The sequence below is a fragment of the Alligator mississippiensis genome, chromosome 7 (assembly GCF_030867095.1).
Source record: "Alligator mississippiensis isolate rAllMis1 chromosome 7, rAllMis1, whole genome shotgun sequence".
NCBI lineage: Eukaryota > Metazoa > Chordata > Crocodylia > Alligatoridae > Alligator > Alligator mississippiensis.
In genome coordinates, this window is record NC_081830.1 from 5816902 (window position 1) to 5837832 (window position 20931).

Sequence of the window (20931 nt, forward strand, 5' to 3'; positions counted from 1 at the left end):
GTCCTGTCCCAAGCTCCATCGTGCCCCTGCTCTGCCTGTCCTTCTGGCAGGAATACAAGGCAAAGACTCCCTAGTCTGGCACCCAGGACTCAGGCATTGGCCAGCAGACTGCTGCGCTGTTACAGGACTAGGGACACAGCTCTGTAGTCCTGATTAGCACCATCCAATTAACAGCTGACCTAATAGTCTTGTTCCAAGTGAGGAGATTCCTGGCTAAGGAATTAATCAGGTGCGTCTATCACCACCTTATCAATCCAGCAACTGCTTGTACTATGACTAAATAAGGTATCCCATACACTGTTGTGTAAATGAAATAAATTGAATGGTTTATTAATAATATAACAACAAATAAACAACAGGTACAGTAAGTAACAGTACCAGGAGCAAAACCGACACCCAATACAACTATTCTTACAATTCCCCAAACCTATACCTAACTGATCTCATACCTATTTTAGTATTTAATCACCACAAACATTAGGACCTCAGAATCAATAACAACTCAGGGAGAGGTATGAGCTTTATTATGTCAATGGTAAACCTTATTCAACACTGGATCTCCGCCGTCCCAGAACACAGGGAATGTAGATAACACTGAAAGTGATGATCTGATGGCATCTTACTTCCTGCTTTAGGGAAGGGGGGAGAAAGGAACGAGTGATGAGCAGGTGATACATACCCCAGAGGGCTCTTACTTCAGTGCTATGCACACCAAGACAGAAACTGGGAGATCACAAGCAGGAGACCAGCAGCAGTGCAGATGGTTGGAGTCTCAGGCTTAGAGCTCATTGGGGATGAATGCTAGCTCTATGACAGCCTTGCTGTCAAGGCTGTGCTTGTCTCGTCCAACCTCCACAGTCACGGCATAGCCCAAGGCACAACACCACACAACGATCACCCACACCAATACACCACAAAGTCACTTCCATCTCGTTCATTCACCACGCTTCTATTGGTCTCTCTCTCTCTCTCGCACAGGTACCAAAAAACAAAGCCAAAGAGCAAACCATGAAATCCACCAGCCGCACCACACATGTGCTCATGCACAACCAGGCATGCTATCACACACTCGTGTGCTAAGGGTCAATCAACAAAAGTCTTTACAGGGGCAGTGCACCCTGCATGCCAGGGCTCTGCACATGGCACACCTTTGTGCTAGGTACTCTCTTCCAACATCTGATCTTAACTGGGCATGCTCTCAAATAAGAGCTCACCTCAGGCTCAACACATCACCACTTAGACCAGGAAGCCAAACAGGTGAGGCTAAGTAACAATGCCATAGACTCAGACCCATTTTTTTTTTTTCCCCAACACTGATGCAAGCCTGTCTGCTCAGCTTGACACAGCTGGACATGGCAGCTGGACTGGGCTTTCCCAAGAGCTGATCCTGACCAAGGCTTCCCCTTGTCCCCACAGAAATGCAGTATATATGGACGGTTCCCAGGGTCTCCAGGAGGAAAGGAAGCTCTCTCCAGTGCTAGTGGAGGCACTGAGGGACTCAGAGGATGAGGAGGTACCAGAGTTAGATCTCACTCAAATTCCACCTTACACAAGGAGAGGAGATCCTCCTTGGTCCTGGAGTTTCAGTCTCTGCCCAGCAGCAGCCTTGGTCCCTCCTGCCTGCTGGGGACTCTCCCCCATCCCAGAACATTAAGGATGGGATCACTTGGGCTTCTTCTGCTCCTGGGTTCTGCCCCCACCTATGGGTGACCTGGGGCCAGAGCCATGGCTTAGCACAATGGGTAATGACCCCCTTTCTCTCTGTCCCTTTCTTCACAAGTCTTTTCTTAAATCCAGCTCACTGAGTGCAGCCCAGGGGTGCTCCCTGACAGCTGCAGACATGACCACATTATTACTGTGCCAGGAGAGAGATGGTGGTGCAGACCAGGTCAGGGGCTGCACCCAAGGGGGAAGCAGGCTGAGCACTGCTCCCTTGGGCCCATCCCAGCCTCCTGCCCTGCACTGACTCCCTGCTCAGCAGCAACCAAGTGCAGGAGCTGAGCCCAGCCCCGGCCCCAAGCCCCAGAGCCCTGCTTGCCACTTCCGAACTGACCAGATCCTGCCCAGGTGGTGTCCATGGTATGGAGGAAGTTACTGTCAGTGTGCAGTGCTCTGTATTGTGTGTGCAGGCTCCTGGGTGCTGGTTCTGGGAGACTCTCCCCTCCCAGACCTTTCCCAAATGGGTTGGTCTAATAAGGGCTGAGCTCTGGGAAAAATCACCCAGGGGACAGCCCGTACACACACCCACTCCGCACTGACCTGAGGACTGCAGCTTAAGCCACCAGCCCAGACACACAAAGGCAGCTGCTGGCTACAGCCAGGACCTTAGGCCCCCCTGTCTGCTCCCCACCACTGCAGCTGTACTGACAAGCGCACAAGAGACCCACCATATCCCCAACATCTGTCCACCACAGAAATCCCAACAGAGACTAGCTGACAACCAGACTCAACACATTGCAGTGACCAACTAGAAAGTTGAAAGAAATCCCCTTTCCCATTCCTTGTAGCTGTCATCCATTCTCCCACCTGGCACCAACAAGGGGCAGCAACACTCGCTACCTGTGCTCAGAGAGAGTGCAACTGGGAGAGAAACATGCCCAGACCAGAGGAATGGCTCTTTGAGCCAGAAACTCTCTCACACGTCTCCCAACTGTACTTTTGATCAAATACAACATCTTAGAACAACAACATCGCTTCGGATTTGGCCGATTCTGCGGACAGCGATTCAATTTAGTGATTTGGATCACTGTCCTGAATTGATTCGGCCACTGCCGAATCAGCCAAATCTCGGAATCTACTCTTCCAGCCCCATCAGTGGCTGCCCACCTGGCCCCACCTCCTGGCTCTTAAAAAAAAAAAAAAAAAAAAAGCAAAAAAGCTAAGGATTCACCAGCTGCAGCCAGGTGGGGCGGGGTGGCAATCCTTGCTGCCCCCCACTGCATGGGGAGCTCTGCCCTAAGGGAGCTGCAGCAGCAGGTGAGTGCGGTCTTTCTTTTTCTAAGAACCAGGAGCTGGTGTGGGTGGGCAACCATGGTGGGGGCTGAGAGAGTAGGTGGGGGCTGGGGTAACAGGCAGTGGGTGGAGCCTGGCGGGGGTCCCCCCTTGGTCCCTTCCTCCCTCCTCTTCCCCCCACTCCCAACCCGCTACTTACCAGCATGGACTTCAGGTCCAGCTCCCTGCTGCAGTAAACAGTGACTGCCCAAATTGCTGAAGCCCTCCAAATCTTTTCTGAAGAAGTCCATATGATTCAAATTGATTTGGCCCATTTTTTGGTCTCCTGCTTCAATTGAGATTCAGAGATTGGATGTCAAATTGGACCGAATCTCCTCCGAATTGAATCGGCACCTGAAGCTTCACACAGCCCTAATACCTATGTGTCCAATGCCTACCAAGTACCTTGCCTAGCTCCTTCATAGCCAGAGTTATCAGTACTTCTCCAACATGATGGGCATGAGTCCAAGACGACGGGCAGGGGGCACGTGCCTGTGGGCTCATCTGTGCTTGTGCGTTGGGAAAAACCACACCAGGTTGAACCTCAGCTCCTGCCCAGCCCTTGGCTCCCCATTCTCCTTCCTCATCCCAGGGCTTTGCCCCTGCAGTTCCCAAGGGGACCACATTGCCTTCCCACTTCAGAGGCAGATCATGCAAATGCTTAGGCCAAGTCCTGCTCAAACCTGGCACCTGCCCTGCTCCTGCAGCTCTGCATGGGGAAGCCACTGCTTCAGGCTCCCTGCATATTCAGCCCGCCCCAAGAGAGCTCCCCCAGCCCTGACCCATTGCACTCTGCCTTCAGCTCTCACAGGTTTGGGGTTTCCCCAGTGCTCAGCAGGGATGCCTAGTTTTGGGTCTTGGCACTGAGGATCCATGTGTCCAGGCTTCTCATCATGTCTCTCACTGCAGCGGTCAGGGTGCAGGGTGAGCTCAGGGAAACGAGAGGTGCTGTGAGGAAACCTGGAGACTACATGCACCGCTCTTGCAAAGCCTTTCCACCAGCCTGCTCTATCTGCAGATCAACAGCTTGAAAACTGAGGACATGCCCCAGTATCACTGTACCAGATGCACCGCATGGGAAAGGCAGGTTGAGCCCAGACACAGAACTGCCCTTGCACTCTCACACATGGTTCCCTTCAGAGGACATGGCAGGCAGGACAGGGCACTCACAAGCACCCTGCTGTCACATAGCCCGTGCCCCCACTGGGTCTCTATGCACAGTAGCTGACAAAGGAGTCTCAGCAACTTCTGCTGGCCAAGCCCTCACCTGTCCCCTCCCATTGGCATTGAAGGCTCCCCGATCCGCTAACACCCTGTTTTCAGGGCTACAACTGAAGGAATAAATAGCACAATCTCATGAAATCTTTGGGAATGGGCAGCATGTTTGTGTGCATAGAGGTGTGTGCATGTGACAGTTTGCGTGCATGCATGTCGTGTGTCTATGTGCCTGAACATGTGTTGGTGTGTGCTAATGCATGTTTGTGTGTCAACGGCGAAGAACCATGGGCCCAGGAGCGGGTCTGAAATGAGACTGGGACTGGAAACAAACTAGTAGCAACAATGAAATAACAACCAAACCTACAGACCACGGAGGAGCTGACACCATTCACCTCTGCCCCGACTGCATCTTTGAGGACGGACAGAGTCTGTTAGCCACCAACGTACGACACTTAGGGGCACCCACCCAAACACCACACTTCAGCACAAACATCCTCACATCTTTTGAACCACCTGCAGAAAAACCTTCACATCTCACCCCCCTGCCTGCTCCCACCCCAGGAAGAGACACAAAGAGGGTCACCCCTGCAGACGCATCACATGGAAAATTGGAAGCTGCCTTGAAGGACTCTCAGGATCTACTGGAGCTGTTTCTCAATTACTAATCATGCAGGGAGCAAGATTTGTATAGGACACGTTGTTATCAAATTAACCCGATTGTTTAAATCACAAGCGAGACTTTATAAATTGGGATAAGGCAAGATGCTGTGTTTATTGATCACATGAGTCAGACATAGAGGTTCAGAAATACCATTCATACAAACACACACAAATCATTACACACAGGCATACAGACACAAAAATAACATTTCATTCACACAGACACCAGATATAGCTACCAACAAGAGTTCCTCAATATCAGCCCTGGGTGGCCAACCTGGGCTTATTGAGTAGATGGTGACGATTTGAAAATAGCACATTTGAAGATACCAGCTGGAGCGGGGTGAACACATGCATCTGTGCTCCAATGAAACAGCAGTAGAGAAAGAGACTCACCCAACTTGGCATTTTCAAAGTGTTCTTTTATAGGGATTGGCATCCTTTGCTTTGGGGTTTTTCCATACCCAGCTTCTGTTTTTGCGGTTGTTCTTCTTTTGTCTTCAGCTTATCTTAGCCTTGGACGGCTCATCTAGATGAGCGCGCGTGTGCCAAACTTGCCCCGTCTCAAATCCCTTTGAGGTGGGGCAACAGGCACGTGTGGGAACGAAAAAATGACACAGATATTCTCCTTGCACAGAAAGCAAACTGGGATGGAAGGGATAATATCAGGTGACAGGCCAATGAAGACAAAGAGATCACAGCCTTGAGATGGGCCTCTTCAACCTCGCAGCACCTCTGTGGTTAACCCAACCCCGGGAGGGGCGGGGGGGATATAAAGTCCCAGGGCAAGGGGAAGAGGAACCTAGGGCAAAGATTGCACCCAAAGCTGCAACCAGAATCCACCTGCTGGCCTGGGGCCCTTCAGCAGACAAAAGCATCAAAGCACCTGTAAATACAAGTTTCCTCTGACTGCTCACAGTGATTTCCCAGAAGAAAGTATCCCCACCTGGCTAGTCCAATACTAGTGGCCTCCTACAGCAGAATTCACTCTCCTCCCCCGGGCTACTCCTGTGGCTGAAATGAAGTGTAAGTATGTTGAAGTATGTCTACAGCCTGCTTCTGTCTTCTGATGTTTCAGCCACTGGCCACTTGTGAGGGCTGTACTCAAAGTCCACGCTTCCCTACCATAAAACCTCAGGCCCACAACAAGGCACTAGGTGTCAGAGACAGACATGCATGCCCCACCCACTACTCCTCTGCTCCTCCCCAGCCGTCTGAGCTCTCCAAAGAGGATGAAAATGATTTTTCTCCATAGTCAAGTCCTGTTCTCAGCAACACAGGGATAAATGCAGAGGTGACTCCCTAAAATATACAGAACTCTTGTAGACATTAACAGAGCATCTGGGAACAGAGATCGAGACAGCAGTGCAGGCCCCACAGCCTTCACTGTGAAACTAAATCTGTTATTAAAGTAACATGAAGATGTTGAAGGGTAGCTAGAAGAGAATAACTCACTGGAAACACAGGTAATGCTTGGACTAGAGCATGACTCCATCCTCTTACAGACGCATCTAACTTGTCTGTCCTTCTCTCCATCTCCTTATTTTCTCTTCAGTCCTGAAAGCAATTGGGAACCTGGTCCTGTCCTTCTTGCTGAATCAAACCCAACACAGCCTGTGGACATGCAAAGGGGTCAGAGAGACCCACACTTCTGTTGCTCCAAGATTCAAGGAAAGGGCAATTCCGGGTGTCTGTGGGCAACCTCCTGTTTCAGCAGACGAAGCCCCGTGGGCAAGGCCTGCTGTTACTGTGCAGAAACACGTGAATGGGTCCGTTCCGTGTATATCGAAAACCCCAGCTTCATGTGTCTCTTCTGCTGCAGGGCACGGCATCCACAAACCAGCAGCCTTGAGCCCAGAGCTGGAAACAGGCACTGCATGAGCGCAGATCTGCTGGACCATTTCATGTGGGCATCCATTCCCCACCAAAAGCCCTTTTGTTACACAAGACCCTTGAGGATCTGCAGGCCAGAAATCACTCCATTGCTTCTGCTCTACCAGGAAACAGGGAGAAGAGACCACAACAATTACCACATCCAGGAGGAACAATAGAAAGGCGGTGGCAGCCATCAGCAATTAGCATCTAGGTGTGAGCATCAGTAACCAGCCAAGGAGGTTGCAACGGGTCAAGAGAACTCTAGTGTCCCCTGCACGGCTTGCCTGTGAAGAGTATTTTCATGTCCCAAGTGAGGGCATAAAATCTAGCACTTCTACATTCATATCCCTGAGTTTTACCTTCTCACGCCCTAGTACTAGACACCTGCGCACAATATTTGGCCAGCCTGACTCACACTCCTCTCCCACTAAAGTCACCTGACTCCTGTGCTGTCTTGAACCAGCCACTGCTACAGCCATCCTGTCTGCACCCCATGGGGCTTGAGACATTTATGGGATAATGCCAGTACCGAGGAGCATCATGTAAATGCTTTAGTAGTGACCACATGCAAATGAGGCAGAGGAACTCCCCTAATAAAGGAGAGGCTGACCCACACGGGAAAGCAGCCAGCAGCACACACAACTCTTTGTCTCGCAGCCCCCACAGGCTTAATTTCTTCCATTCTCCTTTCTCTGCAGGAGCCAGTTCCCAGATCCAGCTGACACAGTCCAGACCAGAGGTTAGGAAGCCTGGGGAGTCAGTGAAGCTGAGCTGTAAAGCCTCAGGCTACACATTTACTGCTTATAGCATGAACTGGGGAAGTGGGTGGATCAGAACAGGATGCAATTTAACAAGGATAAATGCAACGTGCTGCACCTGGGGAAGAAGACTCTCCAACACACCTGTTGACAGCGGGGTCCCAGTCTGAGCACCACAACAGTGGAAAGAGATCTCGAAGTCCTGGTTGACGCAAACATGAACATGAGGCACCTGTGTGACGAGGTGATAAGCAAGGCTAACCGCACTCTTTCTTGCATCAGTAGGTGGATCACAAGCAGCTCTAGGGAAGTGATAATTCCCCTCTACGTGGCATTGGAGAGGCCGCAGATAAGAGTATTGCATCCAGTTTTGGGTGCTGACTTTCAAGACGGATGTGGATACCATTGAGAGGGTTCAGAGGAGGTCTACTTGTATGATTGCGGGCCTGCAGCTAAGACCATATGAAGACAGACTCTTCAACCTCCACAAGAGAAGGATGAGGCAACCTTGCATCTATGTATCTAGCTATATATCTAGTTGGATCTCAGGTAGCTTACTCACAGGTATCATCCAGAGACAGGTGGAGAATCCCTCTGGAGGCAGGCAGTTCCTTGCTCATGAGTTTTGAGAGAAAGAGCCAGTTTCAGATGGTCCAGCTCTTCTTCGTTCCTGAATATCCCTCATGGCTACTGCCCCACTCCTCCCAGGCAGTCCTTAAATTATATAGCCCTTGTGACCTCATTCACCTGGTCCGATGGAGGCCAGCACCTGTTGGCTGTCAGCTAACCAATTTGAAATACATCACTAGTTGCCAGGCAGACTCTAGCCCACCAGGAAGGAAGTCCCTCACCCAGGTATGTGATGCCGGTCACGTAGGCAGAGGGAGCAGGTTTCCCCGCTCCCTCAGGAGTGTATCCAGCTCAGGTTACCTAAAGAGATACGGTAAAGGCGTGTGTCCTCTCTCTGCTGGGCCCAGACTAATCAAAATGGTCACAGAGCAGTTTTTTGGGGAGTAAAATAAAGGTGGCTTTCTGCCACAGGCTCCGACCCCAGACTGAAGTGGAGGGGGGGAAAGGCCCCAACCCCCACTGAAATTGGCAGGTGGGAGGGGGGAGAACAGCCTCCGCCCCAGCCCCAAGTGGCAGAGTGGAGGCGGGGAGCGACCCTGGATTGAGGCAAGGAGGAGGGGGGAGGAGGCCAGATGCAGGCCTCCCTCTCTGCCTGCAGCCTCCGCTCCTGTCATTCTTGACAAGCAAATTGCTAGTAAATACATAAGGGGTTTTGCGTCAGGAAGCTGGAGACCATCTGTTCACCAGGGCACCCCAAGGGAAGACAAGGTCTAACCGTCACAAACTCCTGGAAGAGCATTTTAGGCTAGACATCAGAAAACATGTCTTTACCATCCGAGAGCTTGAAACAGACTTCACCCACAGGCAAGCACCCACCCCGGACCCTTTTAAGTAATGGTCGGATGCTTATCTAGCTGGGATACTTTGCTCATAGCTGACTTCCTACCCCTGGGCCAGGGGGCTGGACCCAATGATTTTCTGAGGTCCCTTCCAGCCCTAATGTCTTTGAAATCTATGAAACCTCCTACAGCTCTGTGTACAGACCCAGGAAGCAACATGCAATACTCACCACATACAAAGGCTAATGGAAATAGGCAGCTGGTCTGTCCCTGGTCGGGGGGAGAGTCAATTGGGGTGATCGTCCCAGGCCCTGCACTTTGGGGGCCCCCGCGGAGCTGGATGAAGCAGCGGTGGTGCCAAGCTGCGCAGTGCAGCAGCTCCACGTCCAGTTACCTGCTACCCGCCACCCCCAACGCCGCTTCTTACGATCCGGGGCACATGGGATCAGAGTGGAGGCAGGGCCCCACATGGGCGGATTTGCCACAGGCCCAGCACGCTGCTCGGTTGAGCTCTGATCGGCAGCGAGTGGCACCAAAAATAATGCACAGTGGGAAACACAGAGCACCCGGTCCCTGCCCAGCTGGGCAGCAGGGACCTGGCCAGAGCACCCACCCAGCTCCTTGCAGCAGCCGGCTCAGATGCAGCCAGCCGGGAGACGCCAGCTCTGGGGAACTCCCCAGCGCCTCACACAGCCAGGACCAGGCCTGCATGCGCCGTCCCCAGGGAGGCTGGATGGGACTTCTCCAGCACTCACACCCTGGGAAACACCCCCAAGCTGTGGCCCAGGGAGGGGCAGTGCTGGGCTGCAGCCTTCGGCTGGCGGGTGCTTGTAGTCAGACCAGGACAGTCCCACATCCCAACAGCTGGGGCCAAGTGTGATGGGGGTGGACAGGACACTGGAGAAGAAACTGGCCATGCTTGAAGTGGGTGCTCCAGGGAGTCTCAGTGACTCTGTCCTGCAAAACCCACCATGCAGGCCTGGGCACGGGGCTCCCAGTTCCCTCAGCCACCTCAGCCTCAGCCGCTCAGCCAATACTGGGTAATGCAGCCTGTGCACAGCTGCAGCCCCTGCCGGGGGCAGAGCCCTGTGCCTCAGCTGCGTGCCCCCTCCCTTCATGGGGAGCAGGGCAGAGAACAGCCCTAGCCTGGCCCAGAGCACCAGGGGCCCAGCGGGGCTGTGGGCAGTCAGGGCTTGGTGCTGCAGGGGGATGGATGCAGGAGTCAGGAGCAAGCCAGGACAGGAAGCAAGGGGGTAGAGAGCAGTCAGAAGAGCCAGGGTTGTCACCTGGATCCAGACAGAGGAGTCTGTCCTGCTATCCAACCCAAGCTTACGCAGGAGCAGGGGCCAGCTGGGGACTCTGGGAGATATCAGGGAGTGGGGGTGGGCGGTGTCTGGCATCTTTGGCTGTTTGGTGGTACCCCCTGACCCCCCCCCTCCCTGAAAACTCACTGCCTCCTGCTCTGACATGACCAAGCCCATGGGCCATATCTCCATGCCACACAGCAGCAGGGCCAGTCCTGAGCATACCTGCAGAGACCAACCCAGGGACCTGTGGGAGGAGCTGCAGGAGACCCCAGCACAACAAGAGGATGCTGATAGGACTGGACCCAGCCCCAGCCTCCTGTGGCTTGCACACACACAGGGCAGGATGGGGCTCCCCAGCCCTGGGCTCTCCCCAGCATGCAGCACTCAGGGGCAGCTTCTCCATGAGCCATACCCTGCAGGTAGAGGGGAAAGGTCCTGGGGAAGCCTGAACTACTCCAGTAGGCCTACAGACACCCAGGTGCTGGGGTTTCATGCAGCTGTGTAGGACTAGGCTTCAAGGGGTTAACCACCCTGGGCCACTCAGGTTTTCGACATGAGTCAAAATACTTAGGCACCCAGGGTTTGTTGCCCCCCTCCAGATCAGGATCTGTGCATGACAGGATGCCTGGTGAACCTGGTCTGTCTCCTATCCCAGAGACCAGACGAGTGCACATCCACATCCTGTGATGCAGTCGGACACACCAGATCCATGCATGCAGTATCCCCCTGCCCACATAGGAACCAGAGGGCAGAGACACCCAGCTCATGTGCATGGACAGAGATAAGCACAAAGCAATTATGAAGGACCAACTGCTCTCTTAGGAAAGGGAGGGTTTTTATGCTCTGTTTTTTCCTCATTTCCCTCATTTGCCCCGTTCAAATGATAGCCAGTTTCTAGACACAAAGTAAATTCACAGCATTTAACCTTCATGCCCTGGTATTCCTTCTACCTGAATTAAAAAAACATCCAGTTTCATTAGGTTTCTGTATTCTGGTGGTATCGATCCCTCAGCTGCTATGAAACAAGTTGTCACTTCTACCAAAGGTCAGGGACCCTCTGAATAAAGTAATGCATCTCCAAGTTGCTGGGGCTCAGTCCACTCATTGTACATTGGAGTAGCATGGACCCATCCTTCACTGAGAAACTGGAATTGTCCCTGGGAGATCTTTCCCTGGCAGGACTCCGGGATATTTCCATGGACGATAGGGGAAGTCACAGACCATGGGAGGTTTTACCTTGATAAAATCCAGCCAGAGACACAATCTGGAACTCCTCTAGATCTTTATTTGCTTCCCCAGGCTCCTGGTTTACTGTGCCATTTATCTGGTACAATAACACAGCCAACTCCCCATTTCCAGGTTTCCCCATGGCTCTCAAAACCCCTGTAGTCAACAGCCAATCTGCCTTGTGTGAGATCTGTGAAAGGTCCTTATAAAACAAGCACATGCAAATGTTGTTCCCCAATTTCCTACTTAACGCATGGAAGGTTCCTCCTTAAACACCAGCCCTGGCTCTGTGCACCTCAGTGTCTCCCCAGAGCTGCCGCCTCCTGTCTGCTGGGGACACCGGGCATCAGCCACAATGACCATGACACCAGCACTGGCTTTGCTCATCCTTCTGGCAGCTCCACTGGGTAAGCGCCTCCTGTCTTGTAGGACAGGGGGATGCAATGCCAGGATGAGAGAGAGACGATTAGAAGATTGACCACTTGCTAATGCTGTATTTTTGATCATTAGGTATCCTGGCTCAGGTCACGCAGAAGGAGTTTGGCCCAGGGGTGGTGAAGCCTGGAGAGACCCTCAGCCTGACCTGCACCGTCTCTGGATTCTCTCTCACTAGCTATCATATGCAGTGGGTTCGACAGGCAGCAGGGAAAGGGCTCGAGTGGGTTGGAATAATCTGGAGTGCTGGAACCACTGGTTATAACAGCGCTCTCCAAAGCCGCCTCACCATCACCAGAGACACCTCCAGCAGCCAAGTTTACCTGCGTCTGACCGGGGTCCAACCTGCAGACACAGCCCAGTATTACTGTGCCAGGAACACAGTGAATGAAAATGCATGAGAGCCTGCACAAAAACCAGCCCTGCAGCACCTGCCCGCCTGTGTGAGCAGCAGAGGCAGCAGCTGCCAGCTCCGTGCTCTGCCTGCTGGGTCGGACACATCAGGCCTTTTAGATCACTTGAACCAGCCAGGGATTAAATCCAGGGAAGGAGACTCAAAAGTGACCAGTGGGTCAGAATCTGGTATTTAGGAGGAGATCTGCTGCATCGTGCCCCTGCTCTGCCTGTCCTTCTGGCAGGAATACAAGACAAAGACTCCCTAGGCTGGCACCCAGGACTCAGGCATTGGCCAGCAGACTGCTGCGCTGTTACAGGACTAGGGACACAGCTCTGTAGTCCTGATTTTGGTTCTGGATTTAATTAGCACTCCAGCACTCACACCCTGGGAAACACCCCCAAGCTGTGGCCCAGGGAGGGGCAGTGCTGGGCTGCAGCCTTTGGCTGGTGGGTGCTTGTAGTCAGACCAGGACAGTCCCACATCCCAACAGCCGGGGCCAAATGTGACTGGGGAGGACAGGACACTAGAGTAGAAACCAGCCGTGTTTGCAACGGGTGCTCCAGGGAGTCTCAGTGACTCAGTCGTGAAAATCCCACCATGCAGGCCTGGGCATTGGGCACCCAGTCCCCTCAGCTACCTCAGGCTCAGCCCCTCTGCAAAAACCAGAGCATGCAGCCTGTGCGCAGCTGCAGCCCCTGCCTGGGGCAAAGCCCTGTGCCTCAGCTGCGTGCCCCCACTCTTCACGGGGAGCAGGGCAGAGAACAGCCCTAGCCTGGCCCAGAGCATCAGGGACGCAGCATGGCTGTGGGCAGTCAGGGCTTGGTGCTGCAGGAGGATGGATGCAGGAGTCAGGAGCAAGCCACAGCAGGAAGCAAAGGGGCACAGAGAAGTCAGATTAGCCAGGATTGTCACCTGGATCCATACAGAGGAGTCTGTCCTGCTATGCAACCCATCCTCCCACAGAAAACAGAGTTTAGCTGGAGACACTGAGACAGGCAAAGGCAGGTCCTCCAAGACCCTTGCGGTCCATGGTGGGGGATGCCGGGGGGTGTCTGGCATCCTTGTGCAGCCCTGGCTTTTAACACAAAGGGGTGATGGGACAGCTGCTTCTCCTCAGGGGTCATGTCCAGTCTGCCCTAAGCAGGTCCTGGGGCCAGGTCCTGGGGCCAGGGAGGGACATGGCTACTTGGTGGTACCCCATGACCCCCCACCCTGAAAACTCACTGCCTCCTGCTCTGACATGACCAAGCCCATGGGCCATATCTCCATGCCACACAGCAGCAGGGCCAGTCCTGAGCATACCTGCAGAGACCAACCCAGGGACTTGTGGGAGGAGCTGCAGGAGACCCCAGCACAACAAGAGGATGCTGATAGGACTGGACCCAGCCCCAGCCTCCTGTGGCTTGCACACACACAGGGCAGGATGGGGCTCCCCAGCCCTGGGCTCTCCCCAGCATGCAGCACTCAAGGGCAGCCGGGCCATGAGCCATACCCTGCAGGTAGAGGGGAAAGGTCCTGGGGAAGCCTGAACTACTCCAGTAGGCCTACAGACACCCAGGGGCTGGGGCTTCATGCAGCTGTGTAGGACTAGGCTTCAAGGGGTTAACCACCCTGGGTGTTTCAGATTTTCCACATGAGGCAAAATATTTAGGCATCCAGGTTTTCGAGTCCTCCCCCAGCTCAGGATCTGTGCATGGCAGGATGTATCTGTGATGGACCTCACCCTTCTCCTATCCCAGAGACCAGACGAGTGCACATCCACATCCTGTGATGCAGACAGACACACCGGATGCATGCATGCAGTATCCCCCTGCCCACATAGGCACCAGAGGGCAGAGACACCCAGCACACGTGCATGGGCCAAGATAAGCACAAAGCAACTATGAAGGACCAACTGCTCTCTTAGGAAAGGGAGGATTTTTATGCTCTGTTTTTTCATCATTTCCCTCATTTGCCCTGTTCAAATGATAGCCAGTTTACCAGACATGAAGCAAACTGACAGCATTTAACCTTCACACCCTGGGATTCCTTCCATATGAAATAAAAACCATCCATTAGATTTTTTTTCTGGTGGTATCGATCCCTCAGCTGCTATGAAACAAGTTGTCACTTCTACCAAAGGTCAGGGACCCTCTGAATAAAATAAGGCACCCCCAAGCCTCTGGGGCTCATTCGACATTTAAGTAGCATGGATCCTTCCTTCACTGAGAAACTGGATTTTTCCCTGGCAGGACTGTGGGATATTTCCTTGGGAGAGAGGGGAAGTCCCAGATCATGGGAGGTTTTGCCTTGATAATATCCAGCCAGAGACACAATCTGGCACTCCTCTAGATTTTTATTGTTTGGCTCTTGGTTTACTGTGCCATTTGTCTGGTACAATAACAAAGCCGACTCCCCGTTTCCAGGTTTCCCCTTGGCTCTCAAAACCCCTTTACTCAACAGCCAAATCTACCTTGTGTGAGATCTGGGATCTGTGAAAGGCCCTTATAAAAGAAGCACATGCAAATGTGGTTCCCCAATTTCCTGCTTAACGCATGCAAGGTTCCTCCTTAAACACCAGCCCTGGCTCTGTGCACCTCAGTGTCTCCCCAGAGCTGCCGCCTCCTGTCTGCTGGGGACACCGGGCATCAGCCACAATGACCATGACACCAGCACTGGCTTTGCTCATCCTTCTGGCAGCTCCACTGGGTAAGTGCCTGCCTCCTGTCTTGTGGGACAGGGGGATGCAATGTCAGGGTGAGAGGGAGACTGGTAGAAGATTGTTCATTTACTAATGCTGTAGGTTTCTCCATTAGGTGTCCTGGCTCAGGTCACACTGAAGGAGTCTGGCCCAGGGGTCGTGAAGCCTGGAGAGACCCTCAGCCTGACCTGCACCGTCTCTGGATACTCTCTCACTAGCTATGGTGTGAACTGGTTTCGGCAGGCAGCAGGGAAAGGGCTGCAGTGGGTTGGAGCTATCTGGAGCGGTGGAAACACTGGTTATAACAGCGCTCTCCAAAGCCGCCTCACCATCAGCAGAGACACGTCCAGCAGCCAAGTTTACCTGCGCCTGACCGGGGTCCAGCCTGCAGACACGGCCCAGTATTACTGTGCCAGAGACACAGTGAATGAAAATGCATGAGAGCCTGCACAAAAACCAGCCCTGCAGGACCGACCTGGATGTGTGAGCAGCAGAGGCAGCAGCTGCCAGCCCCGTGCTCTCCCTGCTGGGTGCGAGACATCAGGTCTTCAGATCACTTGAACCAGCCAGGGATTAAATCCTGACTGGAGAGGGAAGAAGAACGCCTCAGGACCTGATTGAAGACTGAAAACTGTCAGGTTTGGGGGACTTCAGGGGCGGAGCCCTGGGGCATATCAAAGGAGCTGCGTTCCCAGCAATAAGGGTACAAATGCTTGGGCTTCTTCTGCTCCTGGTTTCTGCCTCTACCTATGGCTGCCACCAAATCCCCACAAAGTCTTCTCTTCTCTAGGTTGAACCTTTCCTTTCTCTATCAGCCTTTCCTTGTGTGGCTTGCTCTTCAGGTTTTTAATGGACTAGGGATCAAGCGATCCATTTTCTGTTCCCAGCTCTGCTTTGGACTTGTTCTGTTATCTTGGACAATTAATTCTGGTCTTTTCTCTCCTATTCTTCATGCATGTGAGGTGAAGCAGCCCAACCCCTGAATGATCCTTCTGCAGAAGGGCAAGGACCAGGGAGTGTCAGTTGCTTGGCAGGACACTCCAAGATCTTGGGCAAGAAAGAGATATTTCTGATGCCAGCTTTACTACCAGTTTTACTGAGGAATCCAGGGCTTTATTAAGCCAGGTGTTGTGCTTGCTCTTAGGAAGAGACAGTCCTGGTTTTTTTTGCTTGCATCTAAAATGAATTAGGACAAATAAGGGCTCATTATTTTCCACAGCAGGGAATGAAGGATCAGAGAGTTAATGCTGAAATGTTTAGACTTCCTTAAGGACTTAGTTCCTGGAGTGTGGGAGATGGGCCACTGGTGGCCTACGAGGTCATAGCAAGTGGTCCACAGATACTGATTTCAGTTTTGATGTCTGATGATGAAGGTACATGGTTGAAAATTGTTCATGGGGCCAACATTTTGGGAACTGCAGGCCTAGGGATTTAGAATGGGTAATGAATGGGACAAGGGCATCTTACTTCTTCCCAAACTCTCCTCCAAGGTGCAATGCCCAGAAGTTACAGACAAAGTCTAAAGAATAGCCAAAGTAATCAAATTGAGTGTCTTGAGTCCTTGATAGGTCTTGAGTTGTCCTGAGTCTTGAAATGTCTTGAGTTGATACCACAAATCTAGTTTACATGTGCCAAGGCCAGAACAAGCTTCTTTATTAGACTAACAACAACGAAGATGTGCAACTTAAGGATAAAATTATCCACACCACATGTCTGAATTTTGGGAAAGTGAAATTCATACAGGAGCTTAATTTAAGATAACAGGTGCTCAACACTTTCTGAAAAAATCATCCCTTCCACCATTGTGTCTTTGTTTGAGCACTTGATCTCTTAGACAGTCTCAGATATTCACCAACTCCTGGAAACCAGAAGCAGAGCCTTTAGACATACATGTGTCTTTATTTAAAATAATGATCACAATAAATTGAGTGAGGACTGTGCTACATATCAAGAGAGCAGAGTGTGAAACCCATGCAGTTAAACTCTCTGGTGTAGTTTGTTTAATTCCTACTGAAGGCAAAAAAGTTATACTACCAATAGCAGTAAAACAAAAGCAGACTAAAACCAAGACATTTCTTAACATGAACACACAAAAAGTCACATGGGAGCTTCCTCCACAGGTAAGTGAGCGAGAGGGGACCATATATAGAAGATTTAGGCTCAAAACTTCACTGACAAGCAGTCATAATTTCTCGTGATGGGTATATTATAAAAGATATGGAGAGGCATGACTAGTTTGTGTTAGGCCTGAGGATGCTCTCCTGGGAAGAATTTGGATTCTCTATTCTACAGCAAATGGGATATGATTAGATGAGATGTAAGTAGCCCATGCTAGAAAATACTTCCCTAACCTTGGATATTAACCTAGAATCATAGAAAATTAGGGTTAGAAGGGACTTAAGGAGGTCATCTAGTCCAATCCCAGCTCAAAGCAAGGACCATGTCCAACTATATCACCCAGCCAAGGCTTTGTCTAGCCGGGTCTTAAAAAACCTCCAAGGATGGATCTTTTACCACCTCTCTGGGCAACCTGTTCCAGTGCTTTGCTACCCTCCTAGTGAGAAAGATTTGTTTCTAATTGCTAACTTAAACTTCCCTTAGTATAAATTGGACTAAACTAGGCTTGAAAACAAAAGGTAGACTTGAATAGCCTTTAATACTCAAAAATAAACTTGTCTGGCTTTCTAGAATAAAACACTGCAATTGCTTCATTTGTATGCTTTTGGTGAAGGCACAGGACATCTTTTTGCTCTGTATTCGTACAGCATCCATAGAACAGCTGGGTATTTCTACACAGCACAATAAGCATGCTACCATAACACATCTTCATTTAAACTAGCAACACTCTGGACAAATATAGCATTGGACAGGTGGTGTGGCAAGCTTTAATGTGTACTGCAAATCTTTACAGGCCAAAGTGCATAACCTGGTTGCTAGTGTCTGGGTTTCAACGCTCCGGTTATCTGTTCTAGCTAGTATTATTTAGCAGGTACTATAAATCACACTGTCATTTTGCTTTGCTTACACTCCTTAGGATGAGGGCTTCCTGACATGACTAGTTTAAAGAAGTAGAGTAGCTTAGAGTACAGTAAACTGGAGCAAGATAGGATAAAAAAAGATTGTTATTTGAAATAAGATTTGAAATTGGCCCAGGATTCCCTCAGGACCTCTTTCACTTTCTCATTCCTCAGGCTGTATATGAAGGGGTTGAGTAGAGGGGTCACCACCGTGGTCAGCACGGCCGCCACCTTGTCAAAGTCCAGGGAGTAGCTCTGCTCAGGACAAACACACGTGAAGATGGAGCTGCATAGGCAATGGTGACCACAATGATGTGGGAGACACAGGTGGAAAAAGGCCTTCTTTCTCCCAGTGGCAGAGGGGATGCTGACAATGGTGGAGATTATGTAGCTGAGCACTACAATGGAGGAGGAGATGAAGGCCAGCATCTCAAAGAAGTGCATGTTGTCACATGAGGCTTGGATCAGGGGAGCAACGTCACAAAAGAAGTGGTCCAGGATATTCACATCGCAGAATGGCAGCCGGGAGAGTTCAATGACTGGGGTGAGAACAGAAAAGAAAGCTCCAGCCCAGCACCCCAGCATCAGGAGCAAGCAGACCTTGTTGTTCATGATAGTAGTGTAGCGCAGAGGGTAGCAGATGGCTACATACCTGTCCACAGACATGACCGCCAGCAGCATGAACTCTACCGTCCCCAGCAGGAAATAGAGATAACACTGAGCGACGCAGCCACCATACGAGATGGGCTTGCTATGCATCATGAAGTTTATAAGCATCTTAGGGGAGATGACTGAGGTGAACAGGATGTCCAAGAAGGACAGGTTGCTGAGGAAGAAGTACATGGGGGTCTGGAAGCGGTGGTCAGTCCATATAATGCTGATGATGGTGAGGTTCCCAGCCAGGGTCATTATGTAGGTGACCAGGAGGACAGCAAAGAGAAATACCTGGACTTCCAAGACCCCAGTGAACCCCAGGAGGATGAATTCATCCACGGTGGTTTCATTTTCCTTTTTCCCTTCATGTTTTTCCTGCAGAAAGGATAAATGAATTCTCAATTACTTCAGGCTCAATAAACACAACAGCAGAGGCCAATCCCACTATTAATGCATCACTCTGCATATATGCACCATTCCTTTAGCAGCATCTACCAAGCAGCTGGATAGCTGACTGCCTATGCCGTTAAGGGCTAGCTGTTGACCCATACAGTATACCATTCCCTTACACTCTTTTTATACAGAAAGAAATCTCCCTATGTTAATAATAGAAATACAATGTTATTTGAAATGAGGAAACCACTGCAACCTCACCTTATTTCCCCCACCTACATTGCACAATTAATTGATTCAGGTTTCTCCATTTATCCACCCATCCATCTATTCCTCCATCCTCATTCACAGTCATCTATCTGTTCCCATTCAATGTTGATAGGCAAGCCTCTCTGGGTATATACAAATGTATACTGTAGTAGTTTTAAATGGGCCTCTTGAACTTCTTGCAAAGGCAAATAGGAGAGCTAGGCACTGCAGTTGACTTTCAGAAGGTGCCCCGCTAATTTCCATGCCTTTCATGCCTTTGGAAGTGGTTTTCCATTATGGGAAGTCTCCAGGAGAAAAGCCCTCTGGTTTATCCAAAGGCCTGTTACATCACAAAAGTAGACAATACCCACTTCGGGCACACATGGCACTTTCAGACAGCACAGAACCAGCAGGAATATGGAGTCTTAGCTGTAAAGGACAAATCCATGCAAAGAGTAAGGCAGGAGCAGGGCAGAGAATAGCACTCAGGTGTACTGCCTGCCTTGCCTGCCTGCCTCCCTTCTCAATATACCAACCTCACTCCCCTCCTGCAGCCCAGGACTCTAATCTAGGGCCAGCATCTTGCATTTGTTCAGGTATTCTCTTCTAGGAAATACAAGCACAGATCAATGCTAGGTTTAGAGATCTCAAAAAGAGAGAAGTAAGAAAAGTATGCTTAACTACCAAGTGTTCATTTCCATAACGCTACTACCAGTTTCTGTGATATCACACTTTCTCCCTTAGCTATTTCCTACCAGCAATGGAGAAAGACAACTGATACACATCCCACCAAACAGAGCCATTCACAAATACTTACAGAAGCGATTTGCCACAGCTTGTTAGAGTCTTCAAGAGTAGTAAAATTCATAAAACCTGGGTTACCTAACAACTGCCTGCAGTAGTGGATTGCCCCTTCCAGTCCTATGTTCCTTTAGGTATTTCTTCATTTAAACAAAATGCACTCTCTTTGCTCCACTTCTGTAAACTAAACTATTGAATAACTTAAGCTCCTAAAACTGTCTATGATTTGATAGCTTAATTACTCTTTGCATCAGTTCAAGGTGTGGGGAATGGAGGACCTCTGCAAAAGTATCCAATTAAAAGTTCCCACTAACCTACAGGTCACTGGATATTTATTATTTCCATAATATTTTATTTCTTCTGAAAATAGACCAAAGATCACAAATGTATTAAAAGCTGTACATCCACCAGCGACATGCAAAAACTAGGACAAGTTAGATGCTATTTTCTATATTCTAGAATAACTAACTGTCTGGAGAAGAGCTGTTTCTGAAAAGGATCTAGCTGTGAAATTACTGCTAGGATGAATGAGGACTTACTGTCCAATCTGACTAGGATGAAGTCCCTTCCTTAAGGGCTGAGACTTTCCAAGGTGCTGTGGGTGCTAGGTCCCTCTTGCAATTGGACTTGCGTTCTAGGTGTCTAAACCTCTTAGTAAAATTTAGCATCTAAAAACAGCATGAATAGTTTTAACCTCAGCACTTATATCCATAGACTGCAAGGCCAGAATGACCATTGTATTCACCTAGTCTGACCAACTATAAAAACAACCCAGAAAATCCTATGCAGCCACTCACAAAAATACCTAAAGAGTGTATGACACAAAGATAGCAAAATTATGGGACAATGGGAGTGACAGG

At 50.5% G+C, this 20931-nt stretch overlaps 1 pseudogene; it reads right to left on the minus strand.

The window, feature by feature from the left end:
• Positions 1 to 16593: 16593 nt before the first annotated feature.
• LOC132251558 (olfactory receptor 6M1-like) lies at positions 16594 to 20488 on the minus strand (annotated as a pseudogene).
• Between the last annotated feature and the right edge of the window lie 443 nt (positions 20489 to 20931).